This window comes from Malaclemys terrapin, chromosome 18, assembly GCF_027887155.1.
Source record: "Malaclemys terrapin pileata isolate rMalTer1 chromosome 18, rMalTer1.hap1, whole genome shotgun sequence".
In the NCBI taxonomy this organism is placed as follows: domain Eukaryota; kingdom Metazoa; phylum Chordata; order Testudines; family Emydidae; genus Malaclemys; species Malaclemys terrapin.
In genome coordinates, this window is record NC_071522.1 from 2,337,387 (window position 1) to 2,355,326 (window position 17,940).

Genomic DNA, 17,940 nt, shown 5'->3' on the forward strand with positions numbered 1-17,940 from the left:
CCCCTTTTTCCAGATCTCTGCCATGGGGGGGCTCGATCTGTCTGTAACCGTTGCTGCTGGAGACAGGGCTGTGGCCCTGAGAGAGGCCCAGGGCTGTGAGGAGGCTGGATATGGCTATTATTTTTCTATATACTAGATGGTTTTGTGGATGTGATGGATTGCCTGGTAAATGCTAATCAGTTCTTATGTGTATATTTCTCCCTTCCCTCCTCGCATGAGGGGTAATGTTCTGTATTTCCTCAGATGCAGTCAGGTGCTTTGTTTGTTTAAATAGCTCTTTTATTCCAGGAATCCTATTCTATACTGGAGACTTGCTCCTCCATGAGTGGTGAGTTTTTAGTGTAAATACCATTTTGTCAGTGCTGATATGGGATTTAGGCGAAAGTGACCTATATAAAGACCTCTTATTGCTTCCCTTCAGCTGTGTCTGTGTTTAGTGACTGTACCCATCTGTAAAGTAACATTTTTCCAAACATTTTAATTTGTCAAATCAAAATGTTTAGTTGGATCTAGATTTCTGAAACCTCTGTGTCAGTGTTGCTTTTGGTTCTTGCAGTAGTTATTTAGAGATGTCTTCTAACCTGATTTGCTGCAAACGTTGTTGGAAATGTTAGGCTTCAACCTTATAACAGTAAAAAATACAGTAGGTGCATTACATATTACAGGCACTCAGATAGCATAGTGGTAGGTGCGGTACAAGAAATGAAAAAGAATAGAATTAGAACTGTGTTGTCAAGTGTCAAGATTTAAATATCTTACTGAATATGAAAAAAATATGATTAGGTTTGAGATCCTTATTCTGTTTATTTTCCTAGCAGAGAGCTAGTATTTATTGTGCTTGTATCTCCTGTTTATCATGGTATGGAGTATTTGATTAGGTGGCATTTTAGTGAATGAGTTGGTTAAATAGCAGTTGCTTTAACTAGTTGAACAAATTGTGACCTTCACCTTTGATGACCACATTTCTAGAGTATTTATAGCAATTTCTCCATAAAGGACAGATTAATGAGATGTTACCTTCAGGTTTGAATTTCATTGATTGGTTAGTATTAATGCTATTTATAGTGAATTTATCACATTCTCCTTGTTTTATGTATTTGCATAAAGGTTGTAGTCTTGGACTGTTTAAAAAGAAATGCTTCAAAATGCCATTTCTAATGTGCGGTAGTACATCTTGTTGAATACTGTAGTTCAGAGGCTAAAATGTCTGAAGAATAGCTCTAGTGTGTAGTACATCGTAATAGTGAAGACATTATCAAAGCAATGGAAAATCAGGATATTTTGGTACTGGGGATGTGGATTTGTTTACATAGTTCATGATTACAGAATAACCCATCCTATTCCAATATATGTGATTTCAAATATTTCTCCAAAACAAATTTGAGGTTGCATCTTGATTCCAGTTGTTCCTGTTAACTGTTTTGTAACTTTTGTTGTTTTGTAGCTTTTGTTACTTATATCCAAGGACAAAATAACTAACAACTGATTGAGCCTTCATGTTAGATTGTTCACAACGTTGTCCTAGTTTATGCTAGTGTGTTTGCCCCTGGTTTTAGAACCCTTCTTCTTGGTATGTATTGACACCAAAATGGAGATACATTTGAATCCTATCTTGATATCTGAACTCGAGAGAGTGAATTTTTCTTTCATGTTCTGGCTGTCTCGGTAAGGAGAGATTAATTCGGAAAGTTCTGTTTAAATATATGTAGCTTGTTGGTTAAAATAAGAGTCTAACGTGAAGGGTCTATAGACAGGTCATTATCAGAGAAGCTAAAATTAAATGGCACATGTTGAGGGCCAGATGTTGGGGTCAGAATTATGTATACCTATGGTTATTTAAATCCTAAACTGAACTGTTGAAATGGTGTATCTCACGTCACACCCTCCCTTTAAATTCCATTGTAAGCTAACTTGAAGAATTTCCTTTAAAAGCTATTTACTCTCCTGTACCCATTTATAGAACTTTCATCTTTGTCTTTGTTATAATTCCCCAACGTTTTTACTCGAATAAAATATTTTAAACAGAAGTTGTAAAACACAGCTAACTTTTTAGAATTAATAAGTATTATTTGAAATATAACACTGCTGGTTACAGTTTTGTAATGTAAGGTCATTTGTCAAATGTCTCCTAATACTGCATTTCCTGTAATGTATATTTTGGAGAACAGTAGATAAGGTAAAGAATTTGTTTTAAAGACTGTACAGATAGATCATTGCTGTATAAAGCAACAGAGGGTCCTGTGGCACCTTTGAGACTAACAGAAGTACTGGGAGCATAAGCTTTCGTGGGTCAGAACCTCACTTCTTCCCTTGCATCTGAAGAAGTGAGGTTCTGACCCACGAAAGCTTATGCTCCCAGTACTTCTGTTAGTCTCAAAGGTGCCACAGGACCCTCTGTTGCTTTTTACAGATTCAGACTAACCCGGCTACCCCTCTGATTGCTGTATAGTAAGTTTAGTTCCACGATTGACCAAATGTGTGTAGTCTGCTCGCGTGCATTCCCATATTTGTTTGATTACTTTCTAATTGCAGTCTATTTTTTTTCTACCTTTAAAGCTTCATGTTGTAGTGACTCTTTTGTCATAGGAAAGGTGTAGTATCACTCTATCCACTCCAAGCAGATTACTGCTCCTAAGCCAACCAAATGGACAGTACAGTTCACTTGGAGAATATTTCTGTTGTGTATTTAGCAAACAATGGAAACCAGCTATTTTATTAAAGAAAAATGGACATTTGGATAGATTTATGTCAAACTTAACAATGGCAAATGTCATAATTTTTTTCTTGAAATGTATGTTGATGGCCAGTCAAGTATACTTAGACTATTTTTTTTCTAGATGTTTATTTTAGAATCACATAGGCATGCATATTGGTACATTCAGGCCCATATTAGAAGCTAAAGATCTTTGTTCAGCTATTTAAGATAGAACATTGTGGTTCTTGATCCCATCCCCCAAAATATAAGGGCTAGGTCTAGCCTCATATTTCATATAGCAGTATGTTATTAAGCATCATGATATTATCTCCATGACTCCATAAGACAACCCTAGCAAAGTGGGGAACCCATGTTTAACTCTAGACTTGTTCTTTCATTTCACAAGCCTGCAAGCTCCTGTCTGTACTAGAAAAATCCTCTATGGGTGACAGCAGACTTCAGTTACAAATAACTTATGGCCTCAATCAACCATGGTTGAGAATGGCTTACCTGCAAGTCTATTCAAAGCCATTTTAACACCCATTATGGGTATTGAAAATGGATTGGCCCTGTCTACACTAGTGACCAAATTATTCTCACTCCTGAATTGACTTGGTGTAGGGAGAACTCCTGGTGGATACAATTTGTCACCCACTGGTCATTTGCTACCAGGTTTAAGTGACTGAAAAGCTAACTGAATAGAAAGGGGTGCTCTAAAGCACTTCTTTCAAAGTTTGTAGAAGGAGTTTTAAAAAAGAGTGCACATTCTCCATTGTGATTTTAAGAGGAGGTGAGACTAGGAAACAAAATGGAAAAATCCCAAGGATAAAAGGGAATAGAACCACTAACCTCCTCTTGTTCAGGCAAAGTGATGGGGACGTTATGTTGTGAAGGGCTAGTAAGCAAAAACAGTTCACCCTGTGAAAATGCTATTGGGAGTATAAGGACATGGAATTAGTCGAAGTGCATTTTTTAGGGAAAGAGTGTACAATACTGAGGGAAAGAGTGTAGATCTGTTTAAAAGTGCAATCACCATTTTAAACAGCTATATGATATTCTTCTTATTTACGTACTGACATACAGTGCAGAGCACAGTAACACACAGAGGAAGATGCTGTCCCTGTCTCAAGATGCTTATAGTCTGTCTAAGCAGCTCAACACGTTGGGTGACCCTAAGGAGGTTTCCTAGAGCATCTTTTTTTTTTTTTGGAGGGAAGGAGGAATTGATAATCAATATCTGAAAGAATGATTTTGTTGCCATGGGTTAGCAGTTGAGGGCTCCTTCTAGTAATTTATCAGAATTTGAAATAGTTATTTGTTGTGTGAGTTCCTGAGGAATCTGAGTTTCATAATTCCTGGTTTCTTTGCCAGAAGAAGTGACATCACAACCACTGTAAAAGTACTTTGAAAATGGCCTAGTCTGTGGTTGTTTTTGTCTACACACACATGCTGCATTTGTTTAACTAAAATCATTTGAAACATTGATTTAAACTGGTGTAAACTCCTGTGTGGGCACACTTAAATAGATTTATACTTACATTGCTTTAGCTTTTTGCCACTGATTTAAATCAATATAAGTTAAAGATAAGTTAAAAAACAAATCTAGTTAAAACAGTACAATTTATTGTGTAGATGGGGGCTTAGATTTCTAATGTTCAAACATGTTGGTGTTTAGAGGTAGGATAGTTAGGTTTGGTTTCTAAAACAGGAAAAAAGCACTCTTAGTCCAGAATAGAGCATCCACGGATAGTTATTCTGAAATTCTTGTTCTGCTTTCAGTTTACATCCTACCGTAGGCCTGGTCTACACTTGAAACTTACATCAGTTTCACCACGTACATCACTCTCAGGGGTGTGAAAAATCCATAACTTTTGAGATGTAGCTATACTGACCTAAACCTCTGTGTAGACAGCGCTAGGTTGACAGAAGAATTCTATCCACCTAGCCACCGATTCTCATGGGGGTGGATTACCTCCACTGATGGGAGAAACCCTCCCATCGGAGAAAGCAGTGTCTACACTGAAGCGCTACAGCAGTGGAGTTACAGTGTTTTAAGAGTGGTGCATACCCTTAATCTGGAATAATTTTCATGTATAGAAAACTCCTAAAATAGACAGATGGGCCCAACTAGTCACTGAAAGTGACGCTTCATTCATGTGAATGGGCAATAGTTCAGAATTTTGCCTCTGGTATTGTTTGGCTGTAGGCAGTTTTATAAGGGGTTGGGTTAATAGGGCATCAGCACATAATTTTAGATGTTGAATACTATCTTCTACAAGAGAAAAAACTAGAAAAAAACTAGAAACTGAATTGTATTTTACTTTTTAAAATAAAATGGAAGTTTAGATTCTGAGGAAGGAAGCAAAAATCAAAAAGATCTAAAGTTAGGACACTTGCAGTTTTTCTATGGCTGTGACTTTCCACTGACACTGGCTATAACTATCTACAGCCATGAAGATATTTTTGTTATAGTAAGCCATAATGTGCAGGGTGAGGTGTTCTACCCACCCCCTTCACAGTTCCATAAAACATCTACATTTAAAGAACATATGAGATAAGTTAAATCTTATTTTAGGGTAGTTTTCTAGTGGAATACATGTGAATAGTTTCTGTGAATTTAATTACGCTTTAGCAGTACATCTGTGATGTTAAACCACATTTAAAAAGTCTTCTGGCTGTCTTATATGGATTCAAGAGTTTACCTACAGTTCAGTTTGAGACTGAACATCAGTGTGTGTTATACTCAAGGCCCTTCATATTGGGTTTTTATTTTGTTTAAAAATGACTGGGAATTTCAGTGTTGATTCTAAAATTTTAAAAATGGGTGAAAATCGGTAACAAAAATGAAAAGTGGGAATGGGGGATGCCCAGTACTCATGTAGGCTGGGGGAGGTTTAACTCACCACCTCAGTGAGTAAAGTGGGGGGGAGGGATAGCTCAGTGGTTTGAGCATTGGCCTGCTAAACCCAGGGTTGTGAGTTCAATCCTTGAGGGGGCCACTTGGGGATCTGGGGCAAAATCAGTACTTGGTCCTGCTAGTGAAGGCAGGGGGCTGGACTTGATGACCTTTCAAGGTCCCTTCCAGTTCTAGGAGATAGGATATCTCCATTATTTTTTTTTTTTTTTTTTTTTTTTAAAGTAGTCTTCAGTCTCTCCCTTACCTCAACTACATTTAAAACCCCCTGCCTTTAGTAGCCTGCCTCCGTTGGCCGAGCATCAGAAGGCACAACTCTCTCAAGGGGCAGATGGGCCACTGGGACCAGCCTACCTCTTTCTGCTGCTGAATCAGCCTTCCCACTCTTCCATGTTGGTTCCTATAACATTTCTTGCTCACTCCCCAGCCTGGTCTCCTGAGATTTCCCACCCTAACTCCTGCTGGTTGCAGACTTGAAGGGATGGGAAGCAGCAGCATGGGAAAGTGGAGCACATGATGAGGATGGAAAGAAGAAGGGCTGGGGTCATACAGCAGGGAAGTAGTTGAGATCAGTTCTTCTCAGCATCTGTAAACCCTTCTTCCCTGGCATAGTGCCACTCTATGGCAACAGGAAACCAGGGGCTGTTAGCCTACTCCGCAAGAGTTAAATTGCATAAGAGTGCCTAGTAGGGATCTACATTTACACAGTATTAGGCATGTTGGCTTATCACTGTTTTCCCTCCCCTTTCTCAGAATATAATGCTGATCTCTCTCTTCTGTCCTCTCTTAATTGTTGACTATTCCACCCTCAAGCCCAGGAGATCAGGAGGAAGGTTATTTGTGGAGTTTGTCCTAATGCTGTTTCACAAACGTGCCATTGGAGTACAGTGAGAGGTGCGGTATCTCTTCCCCTGGGAAACCAGTCATTACTGGGGCTTCTGAAGTTGGGTCTCAGGGGCTAGTGCAACGGGCTTTCTCTTCACTATTAGACTGGCTGGCAGTTGTCACTGACATTAACTCCTACTTTGAGCTTCCTCCCTCAGAGAAACATAAACCAATCTGAGAAAGGAGGTTGTGGGTAGGGGATATTACTCGATTGAGATTTGAATGTCACTGGCTTTTCCTCCACTCCTACAAATACGTGTTGCTTTTGTACTGTCTTGTTGGTGTGAGGTATATGCTTTGGTCTCTCAGTCTCTGTCTGTGCTGGAAAGCAACTGAGTTTAATGACAGTTAAAATCATTGGTGAATCATCCATGCTTTTGATGGGACTGGATGATGTTAAATGTGTACCAGAACTGTGCTTTGGCCTTGGTAGTAGTGACCTGATGCAAGCATGGTTTTGGAATCCATTTATAACATGGTTGGCCAAGTCCACATAGACAAGATAGCTGTGTACATTTTAATATGTTAAGTAAAACACAAGATAAATGCATAACAATAAGGTCATCACATGATCTCCAGCTACTGTAACCCTTATCTTCCCATACCTCTTCCCCCAACCTTTGTCAGTCACCTATTGCTGTATTAGATCTAATTTAAGGCTTGTGTATGTTAGGTAATTTTGCACTGGTGTTGCTTCACTAGTGTAACCCGCTAGCAATGTAAATATGTTGTATTGATATGCATATGTTATCAGGGATAAATTGTACTGGTGCAGAGTATCTGTATGGCGGAGGTTGCAGCACTGTAGCTGCATTTATGCAAAAATTCCTAGTGTAGACAAACCCGTAGATTAAGCTGCTTGTGGGAATTCGACATTAAAACAGATTCATGTAAAGCAAGCCTTGAAAATTTTGAGATACCTAGTAGTTAGAGGCTGGTAGGAAAGATGGAGAGGGAGTACTAATGTGGTTCATGGACAATGCCCTGTCAAGAACGCTAGCCTCCATTCCTACTCGTAGTTGTTAAAAAGGGGGAGAGAGAGAGGATTTTTACCAGGGAAATATCTTAGCAGACTAGAACTGCCAGTCCTCTGGCTGCTGGAAGAGGAAGGAGCTATGTCTCAGAAATGGACCTGATTCTTATCAGCGGTACTGCTTCCCGAAGGCTTCTAATTAGCTTTGTTGAGACTGACCACAGTCTTGTTCATTACATTCTGTTGCTGCTTGGGAAAAAAACTATGCACGGGGCTGTAGGTACTGGAACTGTCAGTGTGCAGATTCAGGAAGATATCACTGCATAAGTTGACATTTCACTATTGTAAAGGATAGAAGACTCCCCCCCCCCCTTTTTTTTTTTTTTTGGTAAAAGGATGATTAATTTTGGCATAAATTGAAGTCTTAGAACCCACCTTAGGAATTGCCATATAGGATCAGACCTGTGGTTCATCTAGTCCAGTATTTTATCTCTAACGGTGGCCAGCACCATGCTTCAGAGCAAGATGTAAGGAACCCTGCATTGAACAGATGTGGGATAATCTGCTCCCTATGAAGGTTTCATTCTAATCCCTAATGGTCAAAGATTGGTTTAAACCCTGAAGCATGAAGCCGGAGAAGGTTTTATACTTGCCTCTGGAAAGTAGGCAAGTGGATTTTTCAGATACTTAGTGGAGCACCGTGAACATCTATGAGATTCTAAAGACAATAAGATACTAAAACAAAAATGTAGTGAATCTAGTGTATATTCTTAAGAGTATTTTACTATTTACTAATAGTTAACCTTTCATGGTGTTCTAATTAGCATGAGAGGTTGTGTCCACTAGACTTCTTTTCTTAAAATTTCCCACTGTGGCTTACTACTAGTGCAGCTCTGCCAATGGTAGTGCTAGTGTAGACTGGCTCCTGACATTTCAACTGCTTTATTTCTTATGGTAGTTAAATAACAGCAGCTGGTCTGTATTAGTGCTTGCACCACTGGTACAACTGCATCGGTGGTAGCCATGAGTGAGAAATTCTAGTGTATGTCAGACTGAAGAGTGTGTGTACAACTATAACCCCCTAGTGTGGATGCAGTTACAGCACTGTAAAGGTGCTTATATTGGAATATTTGATTCCTGTAAGGAAAGAGGAATGAACTGTACTGGTATAAGCTTTTGTTGGCTTGGGCAAGATTTATTGGTCATACAGGTAGTTATACCAATATACATCCCTGTGTGGACTGGTCTACACTAGGCATTCAGCCAGTATAGTACTGTCAGTTAGAGTTGTGATTTTTTTTTTTTTTTTTTGGTAAGAGTATTTCTATATTGGCAAAACCCTAGTGTAGACTAGTTATACCAGGAAAAAATTGCTTCTGCTGGTATACTAACCTGTGAAAACTAGATGCCACAGTGGTGAATATATAGGGACAGACGTGATGACTGTTTACTTCCTTTTTCATTTGGGATCATAAACTGTGATTCACCCTCTTAACAGTACTAGTAAAAAAAAAATTAACCTCATGTCTTTTTGTTTGCACTTTAATTTTAACTGCTGCTTTGCATACAATAAAGTTCTGTTTGTGGAAAGTCAGAGTATCTTTATTAATTCACACTAACCATTGCAGAATACATAGTGGGAGGCCAAGACCTACCCTATATATAATCTAATGTACACAAGACGGACACTCTTTTATGAAAGCAACAGAGAGCTCCGTTGTGGCTGACCGTTAAAATGCTCTTTTAAAGCCTCCCTCAGCTGCACATCTCCGCAGTTGGCTCATCTAATAGACCTTGTGTCCGGCTGTTCACATTCAGCAGAGTGCCGCTCAACCTCGCCTTTGCATCCTGGTGGGAGCTTTTCCCCCTTCACTTCACAGATGTATGCAGTACACAACATGCAGCTATAACCATTAGGTATTTTGCTCACTGAGATCCGGTCCATTGAGTAAACAATGCGAACAATCTACCAAAAGCACATTCAGCTGACATTCTGCACTTGCTGAGCCAGGAGTTGAAACTTTCCTTGGTGCTGTCAAGGTGGCCAGTGTATGGCTTCATGAGCAGCAAAGCAAGGGGTAGGCTGGGTTCTCCAGAATCATTATTGGCAGTTCAACATCGCTAGTAGTAATCTGCTGGTCAGGAAAGAAAGTCCTGGCTTGCAGCTTTTTGGAAAGTCCTGTGTTCTTAGAGATGCAAGCATCAGGCACCTTCCCTGACCAGCCTACATTGTTATCAGTGAGGCATCTGTGATGGCCCACTAGCACTTACGTAATTATAGAAAAGTAGTCCTTTCTGTTGTTGTACTCTGTGGTGTAAGGTGGTCTGGTGTCAAAATAGGGGTATGCAATGCCCCACTGCAGTTTGGGAACCCCCTTGCTGCAGTTCTATCCACTGTTCCCTGTATGTTGCTGAAAGTGACATTCCTGGTAGCAGCAGACATTTAATGGCCTTACACCAGTGGTGGGCAACCTGTGGCCCGCGCACGTGGCCTGTCAGAGTAATCTGCTGGTGGGTCGCGAGACAGTTTGTTTACATTGACCGTCTGCAGGCACGGCCGCCCGCAGCTCCCAGTGGCTGTGATTCGCAAAGGATAGTCAGCTCTATAATTCAGGAACCTAGCTATATGGACTGCTGAGAGCAGGTGGAGGTGAACCTTTCCCCAGTCATCTCACATCACCCTTGTGACTGTTTCCTTGCTCATTCTTCTGCTGTAGGTTCCACCCTAATTGTTGTTAGTGAACGTTAAGGTTTTGGTTTTGACTTAAAGCTGGTCTACATGTAGTTATTTCTGTATAGACTATGCTAATTACACACCTTTATGCTAGTATAGCTGTGTCCACTTTAGGGGCTGTACTACTGACCTATAACACTTTCTAAACTGATATAGTGAAAACAGTACAAAACCTGTGTGTAGATCAGCCCTTAAAAGCCCTGAATGGCTTAGGACCTACCTCTTTGTGAGAATTCTTTTGCCTTGTACTATACTGCCACATCTGCATTCAGTGGAGACGCTCCGGTCAGAACCTGGGGGTGTAAAAGTCAGCAAGCTGTTTCTGTGTGGGGCTCTCAACTTTGGAACTGACACTACCCTCCATGGTTTGAAATAGCCTACATTTGTTGACTTTCACTCTATGTTGCAAGGCCCATCTGTTTATCCAGGCTTTTCGGAAGGGAGGGATGTGATAAGGGCTGGTATTTGTGGCAATGAGGTGGTGTTTGAGTTTTGATTCTATCTGTCAGCTTATTTTTTGGTTTTGAGGTGAGGGGCATCTGCTGGTTCAGTTTTTTCCCCCCCTTGCGTATGATTGTTGTTGTTTGTTTTTGGTTTATTTTTTAACAAATCTCCTGGCATCCAAGGTGAGCTATACACCACCTCTGAACACTGTTACCAGCTGTGGGTGTATGAATCCATAATTGCATTGTTGTCTGAGACTCACCAGTTGTCATGCCAGCATTTCTGGTGGGAGAACACAATGGAAGGAATAGCCCTAGGACTGGGAAGTTGTGGGCTGGTGAGGGAGTCTACCCTGCAACCTCTGTTTATAATCCTTTTCCTGGGTTAGTTTCAAACAATAGATGCTTATTTGGTTGATCCTGTCACTGTAGTATGGCGCCTAACTTAATAACAAGACTGAATTTGTTTTGCCCTGTTGAGAAATAAAATGTATTATGACCTCACTGAAATATTAGTCTGACTGAAGTAGGCAGCCAGCTAAGTCAGCCAGCAGATGATTGGTTAGCTTGTACGTCTGGTGAAGATGATCATTTATATTTAAATTAAAAACAAAAAAAGATTTTAAATGATCTAGACCCATCATGCTTTTCAGTAGCGACTTCTGTAACCGGATGATTTTTTTTTTTTTTACCCTTTCCACCTTTCCTGCTTTTGTTTTTAGCCCTCACTTGTTGCATTTTGTTTCAAATTCGATTGTAAGATGTTCGGGGCAGGGAGCATGTTGATCCCTTTGTTTGCACAATGGCCAGCACAGTGGGGCCCAGTCCCAATTGGGGCCTTCTGACACTAACACAATATACATAATTCTAAGTAGCATTCAGAACCTTTCCCATTCAGCTTTCCACTCACATTAGTCTGTCAGTTTGAAGTTTTACATGAACTACACATCTGCTTGTGGCATGGTGTAGTCAGCTTGCTTACTTCAGCGGGAGGGAGTTCTCTCTGTCTGATGAATACAGGCAAGGTATGAAATCCTCTTCTCTACAGAAAACATACTTGTCTCTCTGGTGTATAATTTGTTTTTATGCCTACCATTCAGGAACCTCTCAGTCGCTCATGTTGTATATTTTACAGGCCTCCTAGAAAGGTGTTCTTCAAAATAACTGTATCATGTGAAAGAAACTTTTTTCCATGGAGCCTTTAAGTAAAAGGGATTTCAAATCTGTACTAATTTAAATGTGCTTAGTTTTGCTGCATCTTATTACATTTTGGTTGCAGTAAAAGCCTCTCACTTATAAAAAACAAAATCTATAATATTTACTGCAAATAAACTACGGTTACGATGCAATATTAAAGTTGGCTGCCTGGTAAATAATGGGTATATGCCTTTTTATTTTTCCTGTTTTATGAAGAAAGTCTGAAATATTTTTTAAAACATTTGTTTTCTCTTAGGAATAGCATGTCTTAACTTCCCTGGTTTTGCTGGGACATTTCTTAGAGGGCCAGACAGCTGGAGTGGGAATTTTTCTCCCAAGTGTGTCTCAAATGTTTTAGTTATACAGGTGTTAACAAAAGCAAGCAAACCAAGAGTTTTAAACGAGCCCCTTCCCCTCTCAGTTGCTCAAGTTTTTCTTTCTTTGTACTTGTGGTGTTGTGGTTATACTCATTCTCCAGTTCAGTGTCTTCCAGGAAAATAAGAGAGGAGACAAGATCTGAATTTCTTATGTGAAAAATGAGCACCTCACTGTTCTTCCTCCCCCTCTCTGATATTTTTGTGTGAAGAAAGCTGTCTGGTTTACTTTACACAGTATGGCTTTAGTAGGAAGTAGAGAAGCACATATCTATTTTCTTTGCCATTTATGCTATTAACGTCTTAAAAATAAAAGTGTATGTAAAGTTTTTCTCCTTCAGTATATGCTGCGTATCTTATATATTGTGATGTACATCAGAGCTTAGCTGTGACTGGTAATGGGCACTTTACAAATACCTAGCCATTCTTTTTGTACATAGGGGTTATGTTTTTTCTTTTTAAGTATGTTTCCCCCTCTTTATGCTACTGTTTATTTGGAGGTATTTTAATAAGCACCATGTAATGGTGCATTGTTACTCTCATGTCAATTTCTACCAGAGGACGCCTTGGATATTTATATAAAAATCGTGGTAGTACTAACAGTGCCATTCCACCAAGATTACTGGTGGGTCCTGGCCAGATTCAGGGGAGCAGCCAAAACAAACAACCTGCCTGATGGCGAGAAGAAAATCAGCCTACGTATGTCCTAAGAAATGTAACATAAGAATATATCTAATTTGGCTCCAGTTCTTCTTCCCATGTCTGGGAGGAGCACTATATTAGCTTAGCAGTAGTGGAGGTAGTTCTTTGGTTATATTTGCATATGATGTCTCTCCTGGTATAGATACTTCTGTTCTTCTAGAACAGGGCTAGACAACCTATGGCACGTGTGCCGAAGGTGGCACGCGAGCTGATTTTCAGTGGCACTCACACTCCCTGGGTTCTGGCCACCAGTCCGGGGGGGGGGCCCTGCATTTTAATGTAATTTGAAATGAAGCTTCTTAAACATTTTAAAAACCTTATTTACTTTACATACAACAATAGTTTAGTTATATATTATAGATTTGTAGGTAGAGACCTTCTAAAAACGTTAAATGTATTACTGGCACACGAAACCTTAAATTAGAGTGAATAAATGAAGACTCGGCACACCACTTCTGAAAGGTTGCCGACCCCTGTTCTAGAACCAGAGTTCTTAGAACTATTGGACTAGCTTCTGTTGTCTCTTTGGATCAGATCATCCTCTAACAACTTTGCCAAATCATCTGCAAAAAGCTGTTTTTTGGAGCTGTGTAAGTGGCTAGTGATTAACACTGCCAGCTTCCTGGTGCAAATTGCTGTCATTGGTAATATTAAAGAATTTTTGGTCTCTGAGAAATCATTTAGCTGTAGTAAGGGCAATTGAGCGGCAAGCAACATTGAAGATGATGTTCCTTCCCTGTTACTTTCAGGAACCTTAATTTGTTCTTCAATGTTCTTTACAGTTTGCCTTCAGAAAATAAATAATGTTTCATGACACTGAAAGTTGTATTCTCAGTTACTCTGTATCCATCTGGGCATATGGGCTAGCTGCATGTTTTATTAGGGAGCAATTTCCCACATGTTTCTGGTTGGTTGTCAGGGCAGCATCTCATTTTCTACCTAAAGTACCTACTTTTTCTCTTGTCATACGTCCAAAAACTTTATGAAGTGGACACCTGACGTTCCCTTTTAACAGCTGGCCAATAGATTCTTTCTTAATAAAGGAAATGTTCCTTGAAACTTGCATGTTTTTTTCTGTGTCTGTTCCTGCTTGAAAGCATGAAGCATAATCTGGTCTTCTCAACCTCCATCAGAACAGAGGCATCAAATTGCCAAGTATGAAATTATTCTTGTTATTCAGTTGCAAGGAGGATATGGTGGTGCATAAGGTGTTTCAGAACCTATGAAGATCATTCTTTTTTGTGCATGTGAATTCAGTATTCATAAAAGGCATCAGATTGACAGCCAAGGAGATTGGAATTTTATTGATCTTCAGAGCAGGTAGAGTACAGGCAGTGCTACTGCAACAATCCCCAGTTTATCAACGGTATCCTTTAGAGGCAGCCTGTAGAGCGCTGCAAGGAGATTGTTCAGTCTACATGACTGTTGAATTGTCCTCTCTTCTGAGACTGCCAACAGGGGAGGCAGTTAGTGACAATTGTGATATTGGTTTTTGTGATGTGGATGCTTGTCTCCTGGGACTTGTATAGATCTCACCATACTCATTTCACTCATGCTTCTAAACAGCTGGATCTCAAACAACTTTTGGTCACCACTCACTTGGGCTGAATTTAGACTCTTTCTCTAGAGATTAAAGGGTCTGTATCCCATTACCACAATCACTGAGACATCCACTCCCCCATAAAGAAGATTTTAACAATCTGCCTCATGGTGCAAATAATATTTAGGTAGAATGTAGTAGAGTTAACCATTGGTGCTGCTGGCTTTAGTGAGTGAGTGGCACTCTGCAACTGGGGAAAAAATCAAACTTAATAATACTTTACATGTAGATAGCACCTTTCACCCTATGATCTCAAAGCACTTTACAGATGCTGCAGACTGTAGTGGTGTATAGTGGTTAGAGTAAGGAACTGGGGATTAGACCTGGATTTTTATTCTCACCTTTGCCAGTAATTTGCTATGTGACATTAGACATAGCACTTCATCTCTCATTGACTTAGCTTACTGATCTGTAAAATGAGAATATCGCCTAACTTCTGCAAAACACTTGAGATATTCAAAGGAAAGTTGCTTTATAAGGATGTGGTGGTGTTATAGATAATATTGATAAATTAACATGTAACTCCATCCCTTCATAAAATAAATATATATTCCTATTTTATAGGATAAACCAACACCTTGAAAGTCTGAAGTACACAGCAAGTCCTTTGCAGAACTGGGACTAGACCCCAGGTCTGACTTCTAGTTATCAGCTTTAATGATTGGCTAACCCTTCTGATACCAGAGGAGTCCATTGTCCTCTTGGGATACTCACATGGAGATGGAAGGGTGAGGGAGGAGTCATTTGCCATCATAGTACTTTTCTTTCCTCTCCCAGACCCAGTAGAAGGCCATCAGCAGTGCCAAGTGATCCAGGAATGGAAGGATAGCAGCGGAAGGCCGGAGGAGATGTGCATTTTCTTTCCCCTCCCAGGCTTTATGAGGAGTTCTCAAAAGAAAGTGAATGTAGCTTTAAACTGCATTCACTTTTTCATGACCCATTTTTGTGCTGTGGAACCCCATTCTCTTTCATGTTGGGTTCTGGGGCAGTTGATAGTTGAGGTAGCCTGGGTAGAATAACTTCCATGCAGTTGCACTGTCCTGGAGGCAGTAGTGGGGAGCAAGAGGCCCCAGATCTGGTGTGGAGGCACATGGCATTCATATGTCTTCCAAAATTCACATGGGTCTTTGGGGTGTAGGGGAGGAATCCTTTACCCCTACCCCTCAAAAGAAGAAATTTAGGATAATTTGCCTTAAGAGTTCTTCAGCACAAGGAAGCGATCAAGTCTACATGCTTGTTTCACACTAGACTCCCCATCCCTTCTTTCTCACCATTGCTAGCTAAACTGAAGCTTCACTGGAGGTAGCTGGGAAATTGGAAGAAAAAGTCTCTCTTAGACACAGCTAGGGTTTGGAAAACACCTTCTATACCTGTGCGAGCTGGGCTGGGATGCTAAGGTAGAAACCCTTTAGCTTTGCACAGATGTTTTCAAAACAAATTGGTGAGTTTAATTTTGCACTTGAATAAAGATTCTCTCTCTCCAATACACTCCCCCCTCCACCCCGATGTGACTAATTTAAAAAAAATGTTTTAATTAAATAAACTATTCCTATATCTTCGCTTCTTTATTGGAATGTTTTCTGTCTAGGCTCTTACTAAAATCTGTCTTATTCTCAGAATGTCATCTGCTTTCATAAATAAAATATATTGTCATAGTAAAGGTGTTTTGTAGTTAAAATGTTGCATTCTACTTAATCCACATTTAATTTGCCTGTATTTCAAACTCTTGTCTTCTGCCAAATTAGGTCCCAATCCTGCATATATTTGCTTACAAGTGCAACTTTACTGTCATGAGAAGTTCTATATCAGAATTCAATTGGACTAGTCATGTGAGTAGAGTTATCTACATGCTTAAGTGTCTGCAGGATTTGTGTCCTTAGTAATCTAACAGACTATTAGGGACCTGTATATTACTTTCTGATCCCAAGGCCATAAAATTTTATGTGGAATTTACCTTTTTCTGCAGAACTGTGCTTCACAACCTCACCTTTAATTAAAAAAATAAAATAAAAAGAACTCTGTTCCTTATACTTGTGAAAAAACAGCTGGTTCATGTTTTATTATTTAGCCAATGCAGAACTGTTTTCCTGAATCTGTGGACAACTTGAAACAATAGCTCTGAGAAGTCTGATCTCCTTCCATATCAGTGGGATATGGACTCTGAAATTGAAAGCTGGCGATTTGCATATCGGCATTAGTTATGTCACTGCTGATTATTTAGCATACATACAATTATTTTTTTACATCCCATAATCCCAAATTGCCTCCTACTCCATCTCAGTTGCCAAAAGCCCCAGCTGCCAGAACTTTCTTGGGCCTCCCATGATAACTTCTCTGATACAGTCATGGAGAGCCAATACAAAAATCTATGGCTGGTTGAAATTTAAAAATGTGGGAGCAGCAGAAAAACTGAATTTAGTAACAATGACCAACAGCAGGATACCGTCCTGATTGTTTTATGTTTATATTTAATTCAAGAAAACACTCACATTTTAGAATTTAAATTAAGTTGCTGCAGAATTTCCTGCCTGCCACATCAGAGTACCACAAAATTTAGGTTTAGCTTGCGGTGGCAACCACATAGTATTGATGGTAATCATGGTAGATGTTCAAATACCCTGGTGAGGAGGCCATATAAATACCTGGACAGACAGTCTGGATGGATGGTAATGATGCTATTAATAGTAAAGCATCCCACTTTTCATGCATTCTTTCCCCTTTACGCACAGGGAAGCTGTGCTAGGCAGTGCAGGGAAACTGGAGGATCTAAGGAAAGGGTGATATATTGCCCTTTCTGGCCTGAACGATTAGCCAATGTTTGGTGCCTTGTCAGGTTGTGACTGTTAGGAAAAAAAATTGATGATACAAGTCAAGTATTTCTTTGATGCAGTCCTGTTTGTTTGCAAAGAATGTCCACAAAGTCCTGTTTCCCTGAACACAATAGAAACAAACAGCAGCAGACAATTTCCTTGCTTACAGTTTCCAAGTCTGCCCCTCCATCAAGTCCTGTGCTCCAAGAAATTCTGTCCTTCTGCTCTCTCTCATGGCCACTTTCACAGTTGTTTCTCTCACTGTGTGCTGGCTTTTTTGTTGCATACACTCTCTCTCTCTCTCTCTCTCTCTCTCCCTCTCTCCAGAAACAATCCCCTAGCTTCTGTGTTTGCTTTCAATCTAGGGAAACTCCTCAGACCACACAATGTCGCTCTGTTCAGGCTTTGCCATATGGTTGATTGCCTTGGGCGGCAGCTTCTGTTGTCTCCAGCTATTTTATTCCATAAAGGGGCTTACTTGCTCCTTTCATTTAGTCTGAAAGAAGGGTGGTTAGCACATCCGTCAGCTTTAACCACATCTGTGATAGTTAAAATATGGTTGTGCTGGAAGGTAGTAATAGCTATTTCCTATGCAACGTGTTCTGTTAATGTC

At 39.9% G+C, this 17,940-nt stretch overlaps 1 protein-coding gene across 4 annotated transcripts in view; it reads left to right on the top strand.

Moving 5' to 3' along the window:
- TAOK1 (TAO kinase 1) overlaps positions 1-17,940 on the top strand; it is a 135,986-nt gene that overhangs the window by 41,678 nt on the left and 76,368 nt on the right. The window contains exon 1 of one of the 4 annotated variants that reach the window (XM_054008667.1): positions 312-328. The exons of the other annotated variants lie outside the window; for them this stretch is intronic. The gene's annotated coding sequence lies outside the window, so the exon portion shown is untranslated. Of the gene's footprint in view, positions 1-311; positions 329-17,940 lie in introns of those variants that run through there. 4 annotated transcript variants of the gene reach the window in all.